This window comes from Mustela nivalis (genome assembly GCF_964662115.1).
Source record: "Mustela nivalis genome assembly, chromosome: 7".
NCBI lineage: Eukaryota > Metazoa > Chordata > Mammalia > Carnivora > Mustelidae > Mustela > Mustela nivalis.
The window spans coordinates 36,065,735-36,087,529 of record NC_139026.1 but is presented as its reverse complement, the minus strand read 5'-3'; the positions used below and the strand labels follow the sequence as shown (position 1 = coordinate 36,087,529).

General features: G+C 36.5%; 1 long non-coding RNA gene across 1 annotated transcript in view; it reads right to left on the bottom strand.

Annotated features, from left to right (window-relative positions):
* LOC309870487 overlaps positions 1-20,844 on the bottom strand; it is a 163,321-nt gene extending 142,477 nt beyond the window's left edge. Inside the window, exon 1 of the long non-coding RNA XR_014314613.1 lies at positions 20,694-20,844. This is a non-coding gene — a long non-coding RNA (uncharacterized lncRNA). The remainder of the gene's footprint in view (positions 1-20,693) is intronic.
* Positions 20,845-21,795: the final 951 nt, after the last annotated feature.

The following is a 21,795-nucleotide window of genomic DNA, read 5'->3' as shown; positions in this document are numbered from 1 at the left end:
TAACAAACGGAACTAACTGCCACAGCTTAGAACTCTGCACAATTACATAGTTAAATGGTGATAAAAATAATAATCGTCGTGCTTTGTATATCTCAACTCCAAGGTTGTAAATAAGCCAGAAAGCCAACCTAAAACCTAAGTATCTAAGCCAGATATCTAGTCTAAAAGCAAGAATATCTGACTGTGCTGGAACTGTTAATCCCTAAAAATAGCCTTCACCCTATTTTAGAATAAGATATTCATCATCACTAAGCCTACCTTGAACTTCACCTTCCTTACCTGATAGCAGCACAAACTGGCCTAATGGCGCATCTGACTTACTGATAATCATATTAACTCCTATTTGTATCCCTAAACATACTCAATTATTGGTATGCTTCTATATGTGCATTTTTGTGTATATGTTTCTTCAGTGAAGGCCCATGCCTATCTACTTTGGTGAGTCCAGCATTACCTGGAGCCATACTCTCCACAATGTCTCTCTGGACTTTTCTCTACCCTTATTTCCCATTTGGTAACTCAACAGGTCCTAAGTGTGGTGTGATGTCTATGCCTAGATGAAAGACTACTCTGAAAAACGCCAAGGTGTTTCCCAGTCTTCATGCTAACAAACATGGCACAACCCTAGGGGAATGTATCAGTGACCCTAATGACCTTTGTGCCAGTCTTGTCATCATGGACTCTCGACAAAATGGATTGTTTGATATATGGCTTGAAAGTAAACTTTATAGTCAAAATGTTCTCCATTTCAATGACAGATCTGAATACACAGCCTCACAAAGTAGGTAATTATGATTACAGGACATGATCATTTTCTATTTCTGAAAGGGTCTCATAAATAACACCAAAAGCTTACTTTTAATATCACAATGCTTATAATTTCTACCAGTACTGGAACATAAATGATGGTCACTAAAAATAGTAATTATAATCATAGCAATTTTAATTTGAAATATTCTGCTGGGGTGCCTGGGTGGCTCAGTCAGTAAAGTGTCTGCCTTTGGCTCAGATCATGACCCCAGTATCCTGGGATCGAGCCCCACACCGGGCTCCCTGCTCAGCACGGAGCCTATTTCTCCCTTTCCCTCTGGTGTTCCCCCTGCTTGTGCTCTCTCACTTGTTCTTTCTCTCTATAAAATAAAATAAAATAAAATCTCTATAAATATTTACTAACTGCTGAAAATATGAAGCATGCTAGGATATACAGAATCAATAGTGAGGGAATAATTTGGGTGCCTATTATCCTGGCAAAAATGACCGATATATTACTAAGTACATATAAACTTGATTTTTATGACACAACAAAGAAAACAAAGTACAGGACACTAGAGGAGCATGTAATCAGAATGCATACTGGAGTGGGGTGGGGTAGGGAAGTACCAAGTAAAGCTACCTGCAAAAAGTGAAGCTTAAATTGAAGCTTAAAAATTAGACAATAATCAAAGGAGTTGGGGTAAAGGGAAGAGATAGGGAAAAAATCTGAGCTCCCAGCAGAGGAATCAAAATAATAAAAAGGCTGGGGGTGAAAAACCCTTGACAAACTTGGAGAAATTAAGGAAGTTCATTCTAGCTGCACAAAAAAGCCACATGAGAAGGAGAGAACTGGATTGGGCTGCCTAGGTGGCTCAGTCGGTTAGGCGTCTGCCTTCTGCTCAAGTTGAGATCCCAGGGTCCTCAGAATAAACCCCATGTCAGGCTCTGTGCCCCTATGCCCCTCCCCCTGCTTGTGCTTGCACACCTGCGCACTCTCTCTCTCTCAAATAAATAAATAAAATCTTTTTTAGAATTTATTTTATTTATTTATTTGACAGACAGAGACCACAAGTAGGCAGAGAGGCAGGCAAGGAAGCATGGTCCCCACTGAGCAGAGAGCCTGACTCCGGCCCGATCCCAGGATCCCGGAATCATGACCCAAGTCAAAGGCAGAGGCTTTAATCCACTGAGCCACCCAGGCACCCCAATAAAATCATATTTAAAAAGAAGAGAACAAGATGGGCAAATAAGGGACAGATAATGAGAATCTGTGGAAGACATGCTAAGAGAATTAGAATTTATCCCAAGAGCAACGGAAAATCACCGAAGAGTTTTTATGCAAAGGTATACGAAGATTTCTGATTTAGAAGGAAAATAAGAACACAAGACATTCCTCATCACTGCCATAACAAACTCTACTGTTTTTTGAATCCACCTTCTTTTGTCCATGAGTGCAGATCCGTTTCTTGCAATATGGTAAACTAGAAATTCTAAAAGCCCTCAAACTACAGAACTCCTAAGTACATACTAAGTAAATATAAGAAATCTATTTTTCTTAAATACAGCACAGGTTTAGAAGTAACATTTCAAGGAAATTTGGGGGAAAATTAAAAAAAGAAAGAAAAAGCAAAGACTAATTCAGAAGTGAAGAGCGAACTGAAATCCAGAACTGGAAACATCAAGTTGCTGGTATACATGGGTGGAGTCTTGGTAAAAAGACTTTTTACCAAGAGCCTTAGGGATTTCCTGCTTTGAGCCATTGCCCCTCCCTTCATAAAACTAGACTTTTCAAAGGAGGCATCTTCACCTGAAATGGTAAGCTATAAAAATGCACCTATCTCCCACCAGAGAAAAATGTAAGGATGGATACTACTGTTCTTCTCTGGCGCTATAATAGAGAGGAAAACATATCTTTGCCAATAATTTGTAACCACAGGCCTGACCTCAGCCAAATTTGGTGTTTGAGTTCCACTGGTTTCTGGGTCCGAATCTCCAAAGCTTAGAAATTAATATAAAATGTTGCCTGGAAGCTCATTAATTCTTAAGATTCTTGGTAGAACTAAATATAAAATCACTCCTAAAGGATACACCTTAAATCCCATTAACAGCCTGCCTACTGAGGATAAGCAATCCAAAATTAGAAAGCACAGAAGGAAACCACCACTGAGAGCAAGAATCAGCAGATACTATAAACACCAGGTAAGACACCTATAACTTCAGATAACATAACAATCTCATAGAAAAGACTAAATATATTTAAATGCTTAAATATGTAAATAAGGAATTAGAAACATGGAACTAAAAAATTAGAAAAAGACAGGCAGATTTGGAAAATAATTAAATACAATTTCTAGAAATACAAATTCTAGAAATTACTAGAGAGTAAAAACAGAAAATTAAATGAAGCTGAAAACATGATTAGTAAATTGTTAGTACTGAGAAAATTACCAAGAAAACAATGACCATATACAAGAACCATGATTAATACAGGGGACATAAAATCAAAGTGAAACAAAAAAATATTTGATCATAATAACATGGAAACATGCTGGAGTTATTAAAGCAAAAACATTCTAGGTAAGTTATATTTGGGAGAAGATAGCAGAAATTCTGATTTCTTTAAACTTTGTTAAATATATATGTTAAAATTTTAAGACGAACACTTACAGGAAAATAGACAATCTCCCTTCAGTGGAAATACATAATTTCGAAATGAATAGAGAGAGTAAAAGCAAAATAAATTTAGCAATCTAACAGAATACATAAGATGGAAGTAAACATAGGAAATATAGCACAAAATCAAATGATGGAAATAAAAATTAACAATAACTACAATAAACATAAATGTAATTTTAAAATACCTAAAACATATGGACCCAAAACAATTGCAGACAAAATGCTAGAAAAAAGACAGCAAATACTATAGCAAAATGCTGATCAAAAGAAAACTGGCATAAGATAACGGGATTTATGGACCAAAAACATATATATATAAAAGTATTATTATGCAAAAAAAGAGTGAATGAATGATAAAAAGATTCACCAGGAAGGCATTATAATTATAAGCTGAACGTGTACTGCAACATAACTTTATATCATTCTAATTGTCATAAAAAACTTATAAACTAGGTGCTATTATTATGCACATTCTACAAATGGAGAAACTTGGACACAAAGAGAGGTAAGTAATTTGTCCAGAATCACACATCTAGCATGTGATAAAGCTGATATACCTATGTATACCACAGTCACTCAAGATTCAAAAGATCATAAAACTATAGTTGAAAGAAAACAGCTCTACTTTATGACAAAAGCAGCAAACTCTCTATTGATATTTTAGATGAAAAGTAGAAAATGAACATATGCTTCCTGGATATCCAGCTGCTAGCTGACCTGAGAGGATTAGTGAAGTCCTTCCCCTCTACTCCTACAGTAATTATCTCCAATTCTCTGGCACTTTAATGTTGCCTCATTTGATTAATCTCCTTAAATATATTACAGGGTCTTTGAGTTCAGAAGTCATGGCTTAGAATTGTTCACTGCATCCAGAGCACCTGAGAGTATATACTAAACATTATATATATATTTCTTCCATCCAATGTCTGACAAGCAGTAGACAGTCAATAAATGCTAGTTCCCTGAACTTCAGTACAGGGTGGGAAGAGTAAGTTTAGGAGTCAGCCAAACAGGTTTGAATTCCTGCTTCTGCTACTTCTTGGCTATGTGACCAAAGTCAATTTTCTTAATTTCTCTGGGATGTGATTATCCCCTCAGTTAGCAGTCCTACAGTAATACCCACCTTACTGCTATATGCATTAAGTGCGAAAGTGTATGAATACAGACATATAGTAGGTGCTCAATAACATTTGTTATGCTTTCCTTCCATTAGATGATTGATTCTATATGGTTTTGATCCTAGAGTTTTATATTTGTCAGGGTCCTCCAGAAGAACAGAACCAGTGGAGGCTGAGAAGTGCCACAATCTGCTCCATGTACACTGGAGATGCAGGAAGGCCAGCATTGTAGTTTAAAGGCTGAGAACCAGAGAGTAGACTATGGATTCCAGGTCCAAGGCCTAAGAACCAGAAGCATCAAGGGCAAGAGATGATTGATGGTCCAGCTCAGCAGTTAGGCAGAGAATGAATTCATCCTTCCTCTGTCTTTTAACTCAATTCAGGTCTTCAGTGGATTGGATGATGCTCACCCACACTGGGAAGGGAAATCTGCTTTATTCAGTTCACCAATTCAAACACTAATCTCCTAGAAACACCCTCCTAGACATACCTAGAAATAATGTTTAAACAGCTGTCTGGGCTACTGTAGCCCAGGCATGTTAACACATAAAACTAACCATCATGAGTTTATCACAGACATCAGATCCAGAGTCAAGAGAAGTATTTGTTCTTAAATTTTTTAGAGTACAAAATGTAAAACATAGGTCTCATCAACAGTACAGTCTCAGAACACCAAGAGTAGTTCATTAGCACCAACACAATTTTCTGAACCGCAATTTAAATGGATAGGATCTAAATTCGGAATGGATAAAAATAGTTATTGTGGCCGCCACTACCTTTTAGCAAATTGAAGCTACTTAGACAATAATAAGCAGCTCAGACAGAAAACAAGTACTTCAAAAAATTTTAGAGGAATAAGATGCTAGAGAAGGTATAGTATAATGCAGTCAAATGAAAAGCACAGTACCAAAAATACTCCCTTGTGAGCTGCAATCAGGAGTAGGGGTTTTCTCTGTGTGCATCTATTTTAATGAAGTACACTAGGCAGACAAAATTGGGCTGTCTATACTACATATTCTACAAAAGCAACCTCCTTGAATAAGAAAAAAATCTATCCATTTTTTTCAATCTGGGTTCCTCTAGGCTGGACCTTCCACAGCAAAACCACAGATTTTATTCTGAAAGAATAAACTGCCCTTGTAATGAGAGTAGGGTCCTTAGGCACTGAGCTTTCTGACCTCTGTACCTTTAGTCAGACTCAAAGCCTAAATCTAAATCGAGGATAGATTATAAACTCCTGTGAAAAACGGAATTTAATCTATTTTATAAAATGTTTTGGCACTAATGTTCATGTCTGATACATCTTTACCTTCAGTACCCTGGCATCACATGTAGTAGGATTGATTGTTGCCTCAATACATTAGCAAATGAATCCAAAACAGAGGCTTAAAAATAAACCTCTATACTCACACTATATGAAATTCAAGTCACTAATATAATATTGCATAATCAACTATACTTTGAATGAATGAAATACAAATGAATACGTAAAAACTCACATCTCAATAAAGGACAGAAATCTTTGAATCCATCATGTCAGTTGATTTATCAACCTATATAAACACTTCTCTTTGACGTAAATAACTCTATTTTTCCTAGATTGATCACAGATTCCAATTTTCCCCTCTTTAAATATACTTCCACCAAAGTATAAGACAAGACTATTCACATGTGGAACCCCTAGCTCAACGGTACTTGACGACTCTCTCCTAGCACCCAATAACAAGTCATTTTGCTGTTCACAACTTGCTGAGGTTGCTATGCAACCATAATGAGAGAAAGAGAAATTTCAAGAACCAGAACACAGGCACATGAATTAAGGTGTTAGAATAAAATTAGTTGAATGTGTACATGTATGTGTAGGCAAATACTGTATAAATTATCAGACGGTAATGAGCTGAAAGTATAAAGCAGTTTTTCTGTGAGAGGGGGGAAAAAGGAGCCAGAAGAAGCAGTTTTTCCAGTGAGAAGCTTACAAAGTTCTTTCAGTTAATTAGGCCTATCATTTAATTTGATCACTCAAACCGCAGCATAGGCATATGGCACAGACAAAAGAACAGTGGGTGGACAGTTAGCAACTAAATTGGGCAGGCAGCACACACCGCTATAACCTTTTTTTTCTTCTTCTATTTTGGGTAGGAAGAGCGTAAGAATATATAGAAGGATAGTTTGTACTAAATCATGTGTGACAGTCATTGTAACAAGATGGAATACATGGTATTCAGAACCTCACACTTTTGCAAAAATGCAAGCAAGAAGGAAAAATACACTAGAAATATATGTAAACACAGCCTATGTGAGCTACAAAGGCAAAAGCACAAAACAGAGATATTCAAATAGAGGTTTTTCTCTCCTACTGAAATAGTGGCAACTTCCAATGGCCTTTCTCCTGAAAACCCCCAAAGCTTGATGTGCTAAAAAGATGATTTTAAGTCTTTCATACTGGGGAAATAATAACCTAAATGGGATTGTTTCTCTAACATTAACTTGGGCAACTGCACTGCCTTTATCAATGCCCTTCAGCTAAAGACCACCAGGCACACACCTGTAGTTGAACCAGTTAGGTTCATTACTCACTGAAGCAAGGGAAAGGATATGTTGGAACTGTGGGCCATTTTAGGAAGAGGGTGTTAGCAAGAATCTATGAGAGGAGTTTGGCTTTGGTTGGGTGCTCCTGAGGAGAGTCTAAGCAGCAAGCATTCACTCTAGATGCTATAAGAAAACAGGAACAATTTTGTGGTTGGATATCACAGTGAATCCTTTCAGTATAGATGCCAGGCCTGAGTGAGGCCTAGCGCTGTCACGGATGATGAAGCAGCAGTTTCTCATGTCAGCCAGAGAGGGCGATGTTTGCTATTTGGGGATGGCACAGTGACCTTGTTTCCTGTGTGCCTAAAAATTCATGACAGGGTCTCATGGTCCCAGAATGGCCTCATCTTGTCTTGGTGTTTGATGAGATTGTTTATGCCCAACGAGACAACCACTAGGTGTAAGTACCAGGCCAGTTTCGAATAACCCTGAAATCTGGAGCTATGTCAGACATTTCCCCATGGTCAAGAGCTGCGTTTTTTCTTTCTCATTTCTGTTTGTTTGGGGGAATAATAAGTCTTGCACTTAATTGTGAAGTCAAAATGCACACAACAGACTGGGCTTGAGATCTCTGGTACCATGTTGGATTTACTAGTGGAGTCAAAAGGTTTATTGCCACATACTATATGCTCTTTTGTTTCCATTGTCATAGACCTGTTTTCTCTGGAAATCAACACAATCTTGTGTCAGTTCAGTAGCGAGGCTGCCCATAAATATAAGTGGCAAACACACCTATATTGATGGAATTACTACAACAGTTGACATTTATATAGTCCTTCTTATTTGTCAAAGAGCTTTATATCATCTTGTCAGCTATTCCTCACAGACAGGAGACTATAGATGACTGGAAGAACTCAGATGGTTTTCTGAAAAGCATAGACTAGTAGAGCCAAAACACGAAGTCATGTTCTGACCTGAGAATCTGATCTTAAAATGTTCACCCTTAATTTGGTATAAAGTAACATTTAGCAGTATGGTGTCTGAGAGAGCAGCTCTGAGATCAGGCCACTTCCATGGATTCCCAAATCTGCCATTTACTGCCTTTGTGACTTTGAGAAAGTCATTTCACCTCTCTGTAACTCAGTTTTCACATCTGGAAAATAAAATGTTTCATAGTAGCTAGCTCACAGGTTGTTGCACAGATTAAACCACTTGGTACATAAGAAGGTTTAGAACAATGCAGATCCCTCATTACCATTTATTAAGTGTTAGTTACTATTATAGGCTGAACTCGGCATCTCTCCCAAATTCTGATGTTGAAGCCTTAACTCCCAATACCTCAGAATGTGACTGTATGAAAGACAGACCATTAAAGAGGCAGTTAAGTTAATTATGCTAACACGGGACTCTGTATTTCTCTCTTATCCAACATTCTGAAGTGAGCAGCCTAGGTCAAAAGGTTTCTCTGCTCCACACCATCATTCAAAAACCTGGTCTAATCTGAACAGGGTCCATATAAGAAGAAGAAATTTGGACACACAGAAAAAACATCATGGATGCATGTGCTCAGAGAAAAGATAATGTGAGGTTAGAGTGAGAAGGTGGCTACCCGAGGCCAATGAGAGAGGCTTCAGAAGACCAAACACACTGACACCCTGATCTTGGACTTCTAGCCATCAGAACTTGAGAAAATAAATTTCTGTTGTTTAAGCCACTCACTTGGTGGTATTTTGTTATATCAGCCCTAGCAAACTAATGCTGATACAGTGTTAGCCATTATTAAGGGGCTGAATAATCCCCAAAATTTCAGTTGTAATTTCTTAAAATCTGTACATGAAGATATCAATGAGAACATGAAATAAGTTTTTCCATTACTTAAAATAGTTAACATCTCTTAGATTTTTTTAACTGTTGATTTTTTTAAAGATTCTCATACAGATTTTTCTTTCTGGCTTCAGTGTACCATCTTAAATACTACTGTATATAAAAGTATACATTTATAACTTCATACCTTCTAATTAGTATGTGCTAAAGTCCACATAGGAAGAATATAGGGACATTAGTCAAAGGGGACCAGGAAGATGATAAAGCCATAAATAAATCTGTAACTAAGCTGGAAACAAGAGCCAAACCATGACCAGTCGTAAGGAAAAGATGCCTTCTGTTTTGGTTTCAGTTTGGAAATTAGCAAGACCCAATAAAGAGATTCTTGCTAGTGTCAACAGAACCTGGGTTGGAACAAGATCTCCAACTCCCCACAGCCACATAACTAAGACTCCCAGAAAAGACCAAGCCTCTTCTGCCCACTCCGGACATAAAAGGTTACTCTCTACAGATCACTGAGAATGCTTAACCAGTTCTGATAACAAAAGTGTTCTTCCAATATTGGGATATCTGAGAACAGTTACTTCCCAGGAAGCCTCTCAACCAGGTGGTGGTGTCAATGCTAGGTCACCTAAAACAAGGCCAGCTTCCCCACTGCCTGCAAATCTCTCTTTATGCCTTACTTTCTTTCCTATTCTATGTCCCTTCTTCCCTCAAGCTCTGGACTCTGCTTCTATTCCCACTATACATCCTGTAACCTCACTCCATTATTATTTAGAAAACAAAAGTGAACTTGGGGTCAGAGTGGCCATCTTTGAGAACTGGCTCCTCTATCTAGCAGCTATGTGTAATAGCCTAAGCTAGTTATCCCTTCTATCTCTCAGCGTACTCCTTTGTAAAATCAGGAAGTGTTGGCCAGAAAATAAATTAAAAAGAGGAATACATTGTATGGGAAAAGATACAAATAATAAATACTGTACAGAAAATATGCATTAAATATATTGTATATAGGGCGCCTGGGTGGCTCAGTGGTTAAGCCGCTGCCTTCGGCTCAGGTCATGATCTCAGGGTCCTGGGATCGAGTCCCGCATCGGGCTCTCTGCTCAGCAGGGAGCCTGCTTCCTCCTCTCTCTCTCTCTGTCTGCCTCTCTGCCTACTTGTGATTTCTCTCTGTCAAATAAATAAATAAAATCTTTAAAAAATAAATAAATAAATAAATAAATAAATATATTGTATATAAAAATACATATAAGTAATATCTAGTATAAAGTAATATCCAGTATGAAATATATATTTAGAAAAATATACATGGTATATATTGCATTTTTAAAAGCATCAATCAATAATTTTACATTTTCAACAGAATCTATGTAAGTCATCAGAGATAGAAAAAATAAAACAAAGAGAGGAAAGAGACCATGGGATACTCTGGATTTTTTTAATCACAAGAGTAAGCATAACCAACAACACATAAAGAAACTGACCAAGTTGAGTTAAATGTCTCTTACAAAATTGCAATGTATATAAGTGTAGCAAGACACCAACCCAACCCTACTTATGGTAATAGCAATATAATATAAGAAAAAGCACAGGTAAATACAGCAAGCATTAATTAGAAGCAGAGCCACATATTGTCTGAAGTATGAGAGAACTGGGGAGGAGTGTGAGAGTGTAGCACCAAGACTGATGTCATTAAGGGGAAAAATGTGTGCAATGAGCTAACTTGAACTCATGAATTCGAGTAAGCATCTGGATTTATTCCTCCATTCAATGAATCTAGTCAAATCAGTGTATATTACTTAGGCCAGGCTGCTGTAATAAAGAAAATTAATAATAATTGAGTAACTTAAAGAAGACAAACACTTACTTCTCTCCTACCTGATAGTCTGAAATGAGCAGTCTAGATCAAAAGGTTACCCTGCTCCATGCAGTCATTCAAAAACCCAGGTTCCTTCCTTCATGTTCTTCCACCATCCCACAACGTCTGTCTTTATAGTATAATTAAAGTCTGGTCACTACCATATTAAGATTGCATTTGACTAACAAGCAGGAGACAGCATAGTGGCACATACCCAGCTCTAATTCGAGAAGTGGCATACATCACTTCTATTCATATGGGTTTATAGAAAATTTAGTCACATGACCACATCTAATTTGGAAACAGACTTAAATGAGGGATTGGGGGGGACAGGGATTGTGGGGTGAGAGGGGCATCTTAGAGGTGAAGAGTGGGGTCTGTCTCAATATCAAGATGACAAAATAAAAAGAGGGGTACCTGGGTGGCTCAGTCAGTTAAGCATCTGCCTTTGGCTCAGGTCATGATCCCAGGGTCCTAGGATGGAGCTCCTCATCGAGCACCCCGCTCAGCAGGAGCCTGCTTCTCCCTCTGCCTTTGCCTCTCCCCTTCCCTTACATTCTCCCATTCATTCCTCTCAAATAAATAACATCTTAAAAAATAACTAAACAGAAATAAAAATGAGAATTAAAGATGTGTATCTAACTAACTTCGATTTTTAAAAAATTCTGTCAGTGCTTCTTTTCTCATTGAATAAAAGAGGGTATAATATAAAAATCTCTAATAGCTAACTCATACAAAAATTCTCAGAATTCCCTAATAACAATATAGAGCATATTCAATTCTTTAGGGGAAAATATATAATAAAATGTAAATCATCACCACATGTTGTTTGGGATATGTAATTGAAACAAATTTTGTAATTATCTTTTCTAACCATGTAAAATGTAATTTAAAATCTGTTTCACACAGTTCCAAATCACTTAATTCATCTTATCATTTTATATATTGCAATAGCAGGAATCCAAAACAAAACTTTTCATTTAATAAATTCAGCTCAAGATTATATATTTTTGTGGTTACCTAGGTAATAGTTACCATAGCTCTGGATGCATAATCAGTATAACATTATATTCATAATTAGTGCTACATTATAGCTTCAAATCACTATTTTACAACCATAAGTAAACGCCTTTGCACTGTTTATCTATCAACACAAATACACTGATCTATTCCTTCACTGTCAATATTTCAAGTGCCAATTTAAAATCTGTTCTTCCTTGCCTATTACCCTCAAGATCAAGAATTTTTTAAAATTTCATAATGGTGTATATGCATTTATACTGGTTTTAAAGATGTTAGCAGTATACAACTGAATTGCTGTAAAAAAGAAATGTCAAAACATTTCTATGCTAAGAATTTATACAAAACATAGAAATCCCCAAAAGATTTTTAATATGATATTCATTTCTACTAATTAGGTCAACTATCATAATCATTCAACCAATCACTCTCTATGTAGGAAAACCAAAAAAATTTTGACTTTAATTTAGATGTGTAATTCTAGGTCTCTAATTACTGAGTTGTAATTCATTCTGAAGTACTTAAAAGTTTTGGCTGGAGTGGGCATAAATGATTGTCCCTTTTAAGCCCTTTGGTCATTTTTCCCCCCTTTGGTCATTTTAAATCAAGAAGATACACTGTATGCCAGAGTGAGCAAGAGCCTAAAGTCGGACTTGAGATTCCATGTCTGAAACTATGTGATTTTGAGCAAATTACCTAAAGCTCAGAGCCTCTATTTTCTCATCTATAAAGGACTTTCAGAGGATCCTTCTCAGTATTAAAGGAGGTATGTGGAAACAATCTAATAATAATAGTATGTATGAGCCGAGGGCAATTACTGTAACTTAACTACCAATTAATTTTTCCTCTGCTGGTTTAATTACAGATGCAGAAATGTAAATTGGATGCTGCTCCAAACAAAAAATTTCATATCATTTATATCGATATATTTAGCCCCTGGCATTGTGAAAAATAAAGCGAAACTTCACTAAAATGAAGCCGAGAAGTTTGGCAGGGGAAGCGCTCACATCCTAGCATTCCTCATCAACAGCAAAAACAGGAGAAAGAGAAAGAGCCTATGAGGGCATACGATTTTAATATCCAGGAAGTAAAAAGGCTTACCTCTCCCCACCTGACCACGAAATAACCCAGCCAATAAGAGACTGTCACAACTCAGCCAGTGAGAAGCGACTATAATTCTAGTTTATTCCAGTGGTTTTTGTTTTTGACAATCTTCCCTACTTCTGCTCCCCTCTATAAAAGGGTGTTCCTCTCCTTTGTTCAATGGACCAGCCTGGAGTTTTGCTATAGTGTGCTTGTCCCCAGTTGCAATTCTCTGCTATTCCTGAATAAACCTTTTTTTTTTTTTTTTTTTGGCTGGTAAAATAACTGTCCATTTTATTTTTAAGGTTAACAGCATCCAAGGTAGAAACTTTTGCATTAGCAAAATTCATCCATCTCTTTTTTATCAAAGCATACTACTTTGAAAGAGTTTAGTACTACCCAGCTTCTAAAACTATAACAAAGAATTTGACTGGCTTGGTGAACTCAAGTCAGGGATAAAATGTAAACACATACACTCACCTTTGCATTGTTTCTTTTTTCTCAAGCTTCAGTGCCCTTTCCTTAACCTTGCTTTCAAACAAGGCTTTTCACTATTTCACTGTGAAACTGCTTTTGTCAGGTCAACAGTGATCTCCACTCCACCATTTCCAAAAGTCAACACCCAGTCCTAATCTTACTTGACTTCTCAGCCACAACTGACATCGTTAATCATTGCCACCCTCCCCAACCCCATTCTTTTTTTCCCCCAAATATTTGTCTTTCCAAGATTCTCCATTTCTGGTGTTCTTCCTCCCAGTCTGCTCCTTCTCTTGTCCCCTTTCCTACCCTGTCCTCTTTATCTCGCTTTCTGAATTGTGGAATGCATTGGGGCTTATTCAAGGGTACAGGTCTCTATTTACACTCACTTTGCAGGTGATCTCTTCCAATCTCATTCCTATAAACTGCATCTATACTCTAAGGATTCCCAAAGTTTATCTCTACTTCTCCTCTGAGCTTTCTGTTGCTTTTCCTAAACTAACCGTTTACATGTCAACTAGGAATCTAATACATAGTTTAATGTATCTAAAACAACTCTATCTCCCCACTAGGACCTGTTTTTTCCCCTCTTCTTCCCCTCCATTCACACATTTCCTCAGTCCACAAGCCCAGAAGTCATCCCTGATGTCTCTCATCCTCATCTCCCACACTGAACTCACTAAAAAGTCAGAGTTTGGAAGTATATCTGAATCCTTCCTCCTCTCACCACACCACCACTGACATCCTAGTGCAAATTACAATTTTCCAATGTGACTTTTATAAAAATGTAAATCAGCTCACCATGCGCTCCTGTTCAGAGCCTTCCATGACACTCAGAAAATATCTTGAGCGTAGCGTTTAAGTTCCTACTTACGCTCCCAACCTATCTTCCCAATCTCATCTCTTACCTTTTTCTGTTAACTCTCCTCATTTCAGCCATACTGGCTTGTCAGGATGTTCTCACTTGCTATCCTATCTCCTGAAATATCCTTATCCTAGATCATCTAATGGATTGAAGACTAACTTCCAAGTCTCTACTCAATTATAATCTTATCAGTGGCCTTCCTCACTGTCCTATGTAAAATAAACTTTCCACATCACTTTCTATTCTTACCGTATTTTCATCTACAAAAACTGTGGACAAAGAGATGCTCTTTTCAGACATCTCTTCTATTACCCAAAAGTGACTAGTGGGGTTAACTGAGAGCCCCCAGGTATTCATTCTATCAGGACCTGACTCATCTCCAAGTACAGGTGAGACACTCTTCTCCAGGGGACTTCAGCCAGTGGCTGAGCAATGTGTCCATACAAGGATCTAGGCATTTCTAATAGAATTCCTTGCTCTGGAATGCCTCAGTAGACTGTTAGAGATACTGTCAGGCACAGAATTGCTGACCTCTTCCTCCTTTTTCCCTTCACTGGTCTTAGTCTCCTGTAAACATTTTCACTCCTATGTCTATTTCACTGCCTACTTCCTGGAGGATCTAAGAGACACAGCAAATTATATCCCATATTCATTTATTGCGTCTCTCCCTCAGTAGAATCTAAGTTCTATTAAGGCAGTGTGTTTGTCTTTTCTAGGATAAAGTAGGTACTTGATAACTATTTATGATTAAATAAAGAATAGATGAATTACCAGATGCATAAAAAACATTATAGCACCATTAATAAAATATTAAGTAAAAGAGGAAAATATCAACCCATAATTTTGCCATCAATTTGCCATTATTTGCCAATCAAGTCTCTAAATTATGTTTCTTTTTCTTTTCTTCTCTCTTTTTTTTTTAATACATTTGGGGAGGTTTTTTTTTTTTAAGATTTTTATTTATTTGACAGACAGAGATTACAAGTAGGCAGGGGAGATCGGCAGAGAGAGAGAGGAGGAAGCAGGCTCCCCGCTGAGCAGAGAGCCCAATGTGGGGCTTGATCCCAGGACCCTGGAACCATGACCCGAGCTGAAGGCAGAGACTTCAACCCACTGAGCCACCCAGGCGCCCCCATGTTTCTTTTTCTTATAAAATTATTTAGTTATATAGTTTCAGTCACAGCTCCGCAAATATAATTTTTATTCCATTGTTTAATTTTACCTTAACACAAGATTTTTCTAGGTTACCAGAGTGTTCAAATTGTGCATTTCTACTGCTGTTTATGTTTTCTTAGATATATAACAATTTACTAAATTGTTGAGGTTTTTAAATCAAATTTTTCTGTTTTAGAAGTAACAGCACAGCAAATTTCCCTTAAATGTCTTATTTGTTTTTAGCGGAGAACAGACCTAGGTTAGGTGTCATTTTCAAGAATATTAGGCTGGGAATAGGGAATATATATATATATATATATATAATATATATATTTTATCCTTTGAATCCAGTTTGTTGTACTTTGCCAAAAACAATGAAAAAGATAATAGAAGAGATTTTTTTATTGGATGTCCTTGGCAGAAAGAATATAAATTAAAGGAGAGAGAACTAAGAGTTTTGTATGACCTCTGAAATTATCTTTGAACTATTTTTGCATGACCTCTAGATTTGTTATCTAAATGGACACGCAGACTTAGAATTATGTCCTCAAGTTCTGTGCAGACATGACACAAATACTAATAAAATGTAAATAGATAGTGTAAGTTTCATATGGATGCAATTTAATATGCTGGTCACTGGAGTACAAGTTACTTTTTATAGCAAGAAACTTTTTCTTGGTTTAATGATCTAATTATGGTCTCAGAAAATTGACAAGGTAAAAAATTTATATCTTATCACATTTTCATAATATACTGAGTTAAATGTGATTTCAAAATGTATTATCTAATGATACTTCCTAGTCCATGCTACATACTAGTAGAAGCTGCTTGACATATAAGGCAATAGGGTAGGAGCACTGAGGATCCTTGAGTATCTCCCAAAAACTATAAGATCAATCACTGGAATTATTAAATACTGTTTCACAAAACCCTTACATACTCACTTGGTCTAGTGCTCTAATGAATTCCTTGGCCTATTTGCAGCAAAGCTTCATAAAGACTTTACGTTTAACCTCAGGTGCAACTGCAATTATTATATTAAATATAATCCCATAATGAAAGCAATGCATGTACTTCATTGTATTTAGCTAGCTTAGACTAAGCTGTGGTAACAAATTCCCAAATTCAGGGGGCTTAACACACTCAAGATTTTCTTGTTCATATATTAGTGTGTTTCTCTCCCATAAAATTTATTCAGGACTAAGTGCCCTTCCATTTTATGGCTCTATCATTCTCATCTGTCTCTGCAGGCAGCTAAAACAAGAGGAAGGAAATCATGGAAGATACCAACCCACTACTATAAAAGCCTGAGACAAGAATGCTACTTAATATTTCCATTCACTTTAACCACATTTAACCACAAGGGAGTTAGAGATATATAGTCTAAACATGTTCATGACCGCATCTAATTACATAGAAAGAGAGAATGGGAGAAATTTTGGAAGAAAGAGTCTGTTAAATACTTATATAAAATTAAAACATTATAAAAATACACTTTCAAAAGTAAAAATTCCCGGGCGCCTGGGTGGCTCAGTGGGTTAAGCCGCTGCCTTCGGCTCAGGTCATGATCTCAGGGTCCTGGGATCGAGGCCCGCATCGGGCTCTCTGCTCAGCAGGGAGCCTGCTTCCCTCTCTCTCTCTCTCTCTCTCTCTCTGCCTGCCTCTCCATCTACTTGTGATTTCTGTCAAATAAATAAGTAAAATCTTAAAAAAAAAAAAAAAGTAAAAATTCCCATTGAGAGTCATCTTCAGAGATAACTATTATGAAGAGCTTATTACATATTCAATGAAATGTATTCATATACTTATATATATTTAAATGAGTCCATAGTGTACCTAACATATTTCAATTTTGAAACAAAATTTTAAAATTTTTAATATGGCTAACAAGATGCTCAACAGACTACTTGACTTCCTCTCCCCATCTCTCACTGCACAACAGCCGCATAATCCTTTCTTCTGTTCTTAGAACATCCCCATTTACATTTTCTTTTTTTTCTGCTTGGAACTGTTTTTGTTTTTGTTTCTTTCAAGACTGCTGACTAGTCGCACTCATCTGCAGCTGCAGTCTGCTGGGAGCTTATCAAAGATGTCTTCTCCATGTGGTCTCTCCATGTGGCCTCTAATCACTCACTTTTCTAGCCTGGACTTCTTGGTCAGCCTCCCTCTCTTGAATGGATTTTACTATGATTCTCATTAATTCCATGAAAAGGAAATGTTAAGTCACAAGAGAACAAGCTAAATCAAATGTCTTCATCTGTATTTTAGTTCTAACTAAGCATTATGTACCTAAAGGATTCGAGTGTGACCTAATCTGATTTCAGATTTCTGCCTGAAGGTGGGAGTCTGCTCCTCTGAAGGTTCTGGAGCTCCAGAGACATTAGAAGGTAAACAAGGAAAAGGGAGAAGAGACTCTCTGATTCACTATTGTTTTCTGTAGACAGGAACACATGCTGCTGATGAAATCTAGCTGACATCCCCAGGCTTATTCCCTTTCAGGGATAAGAGAAATCTTTAGGGGATACAAATAAAACTCTGTAGACCAGCTCAGCTAAGAGATAAATTCTTTCCTCTGCCTTAAGTAGGGTGGGTCAGCAATTTTCTTGCACAACAGAGACTTGAAAATTAGCTTTAGGTTTGTTATTTACTCTCCCTAATAGGAAAGGTGAAGATGCTTATAACAGATCTCAACCTAATGCATATTAGATGCTACAGGGAAGATTCTAAATATTAGCAGTGCCTGTGGCCCCCTCCCAGAAATTCTCATCTGATTAGTTGGGGCTATTTTACCCAGGTGTTTCTCTTGTGCAGCCTGGTGAGAATCTCTACCTTAGGAAAAAGGGGGTTTGTTGACAGTTTGTTGACAGCTTCACTTATAATTGGTATTGATAGTGTAAGAAAAAAAAAATGTAAACAAGTGGCATTAATTGGGGATTTTCTTGAAAACTCCCCCAAAACAAATGTTTATCACTCACACGCACTGTGTTTGAAAGTGTTTATTTCCCCATACCCTTTATTATCATTAGCAGTTTTCTTTGCTTTCTTTTGTTATGTTGGAGACCACTTCAACACTGTTTCAATCTGCATCTCTTGAATCACTGCTGTGACTGAACATCTTTTTTATTTGTTCATTGGACATGGTGTCTTCTGTGAATTATATTATATTTTCATATTTTTGCCTGCTTTTATTAAGCTGGTCATCTTTTATTTATTTATAGAACCTATTTATATGGATACTACCCATTTTTCTTTTGTATACTCTCTATATATTTTCTCTAGTTTTTCCCTTCTCTTTCAACTTTTGTATAGTGTTATTTTTTTTTTTTTTTTTGAGCAGTCAAACCTGCCAGTGCTTCCTTTTCTTATTTCCTGTCATACTAAAAAGGCCACTCCTAGGGTACGTGGGTAGCTCAGTGGTTTAAAGCCTCTGCCTTAGGCTCAGGTCATGATCCCAGGGTCCTGGGATCAAGCCTCACTTCAGGTTCTCTGCTCAGTGGGGAGTCTGCTTCCCCATCTCTCTCTGCCTGCCTCTCTGCCTACTTGTGATCTCTCTGTCAAATAAATAAATAAGGCCATTCCTAATCCAACATTATTTTTTAAAGACTCTATATTTCCTGATGTGTTTATGCTTTCATATATAAATCTTCAATCTTTTGGAAATTAATTTAGTATAATGCCAAGTGGGTAGCTAATTATTTTCTATTAATTTGACAACATAAATTATTAAATTATCACTGCACATTTTCACATTTGTAGTCTAATCATCTAAAATTACCCATGTCAATCTTAACATATTGGTCAAATATGGATTATTCTACCTATTTTACAATGACATTAAAAAAATTAATAAGAAATGAATTAAAATTTTTTTCCTCAGTCAGAAATGCATTCATTATATCTGGGACTTTTGACATAAATACATTTTAGAGATATTTTAAGTTCTACAAGTTTGGATTTTAGAATTAAAAAAAAATACCACATTGTGCAGCCATCAATTCTTTATAGTGCTGAGGTGATTATCACTTTCTTGTGATCCAATTATGCTAACAAACTCCAAAAATGGAGTTTAACATATGTGAGCTGTTACCTTAATTAAAGAGCAAAAACTTATAGAAAATAAATATACACAATAATTATATCACTCCATTAATTCTTTAGGTTAAGACTGATGCACCAAATCTGCTTGTGATAAAGCAATGTGACCTTAGCAACTCACATAAATTTTCTAGATCTCAATGTCTTTACTTTTAAAATAAAATTAATGAAAAGATTTCAAAGTTACAAGCATATTCTGAAATAATACCTAAAAAATGCTTATAAAATGCCATACATAAAGTTAACACCCATTAAACAGTAATGTTTTCATTCCATTACCGTTATCACCTACTATACATATTAGGAGACACATATATTATCTTTTGACACTTCTTTTCACTGTTTTCATAGGTAAATCACCCTAGTCAGGTTTTGTCCCCACCACCTCATTACTATTATTTATGTCAAGTCACCAATGACTTCCATGAAACCAAATCCCATCACACCTTTCTAATCTTATAGATTCCCTATGCTTCTGTCCTCTCACCACACTTACAGCACTGTCTCCTCTATGATCCTCTCTCCTCTACGGAATCTCTAGATGTTGAGGTGCTGCAAGTTTCAATTTCAAGTCCCGTAAATACTCTCACAAAGTAGTATTTCTAGCTAATCTCATGCACTCCATGACTTTAAAGACCAGCTAAATACCAATGGCTCAAAAATCCCTGCCTTAACCCTACACTCACCTTTCTCTTACCTCACATTTCTATGTCCACATTAAATAAATATTTCAAACTTAACAAAGAAAAACCAGAATTCCTGACCTATGTTCCTAATCCTATCTCAACTATATCCTGTCCAAATCTTCATTTCACATCCTAGTACAACGGCTTTTTAAAATGTAAATCAGATCTTGTTTCATCTTTCTTTAAAACCTTCCAATGGGTTCCTATTATACTTGTTTAAAAAAATCCAAATTCTTTTACCTGGTGTACAAAGGGCTTTTTCTCTCCATGGCCTTTTTCTCTCTCTTTGACATTACAGTAGACCCTCCTTATCCAGGAGGGATATATTCCAAGACCCCCAAAGGATGCCTGAAACTACAGATAGTACTGAACCCTATACCTATTGTTTTTTTCCTTCATAGCCATACCTATGATAAAGTTTAATTTAAAAATTAGTTACAGGAAGAGATTAATAGCAATAACTAATAATAAAGTAGGACAATTATAACCATATACTATAATAAAAGTTATGTGAATGTGGTCTCTCTCAACATATCTTATTGTACTGTACTCACCCTTCTTGTGATGATGTGAGATGACAAAATGCCTAGGTAATGAGATGAGGTGAGATCAATGACATAGGCACTGTGAGTAACGTTAGTCTATTATTGACTTCTGATGATATGTCAGACGGAGGACTAGCTGCTTCCAGGCTCCAGCTGACCACAGTAACTGAAACCACAAAAAGTGAAACCACAAATAAGGGGACACTATTGTATTTAATAATCCGGCTGCTGGTTCTCTACACTTCAGCAACTTTGGTTTCTTTTATCTTCAAATCCAACATAGTTAGGACTAAATCTTCCCAGGCTGTTACCTGGATAGAGAGGCTAATTCTAAAGTAGCCACACGGTCTCTTTATCATAAACTTCTTTTTATTCACTAGAATTACAAATTGTCTTCTTAATTGCTTGTTTACTTGCTCCAACCAAGCTAAGCTCCATCAAAGTAGGGATCTTCAAACCTTGGTTCACATCTCAAAGAACGGAGCCTAGTATTCAAAAGAATATGCTAAATGCGTAAACAAACATATGACTCCTCTCTCAACTGAAAAATAGAACTTGAAGACTTAGTGTAAGATATTTCACTGGAGGAAAATGATGAAAAATCACTTCCCTTGAAACTTTCCCTTAATTTTTTAATTGTTTCTAAATAAACTTTTCAATTAATTAATGTTTACGAACTTTCTAATTAAATGCTGCCTAGAAATAAAGAACAAAATGTAAAGCAGGATCTCTTACATCCAGTAGTTTTCAATTTAGGAAAGAGACAACTACACACATGAAGTTACATACCAGGCAACAAATATTAAATGCCAGATGATATAACTATGAATAAGGAGAAATAGTTTAAGATTCAAATGCATTTACTTCACAGGATAATTACCATAGTGACTTTTGTTTGCTTCACTATTGAAGTGTAACCAGTGGAGACTTTTTGAAGATTTTGATGCCCAGTTGAATATAAAAAAAAAATTTGAGAAACCCTAAAAACTATTTCAGACAATTCAAGAAAAATAAAGACAAAAAATATAAATGTTACTAAGAAAAAAATAATTAAACAGATGTCATTTTCAGAAGGATTAGTGTTTGGGACAAAGAAGAAAAAGCTTGTGCT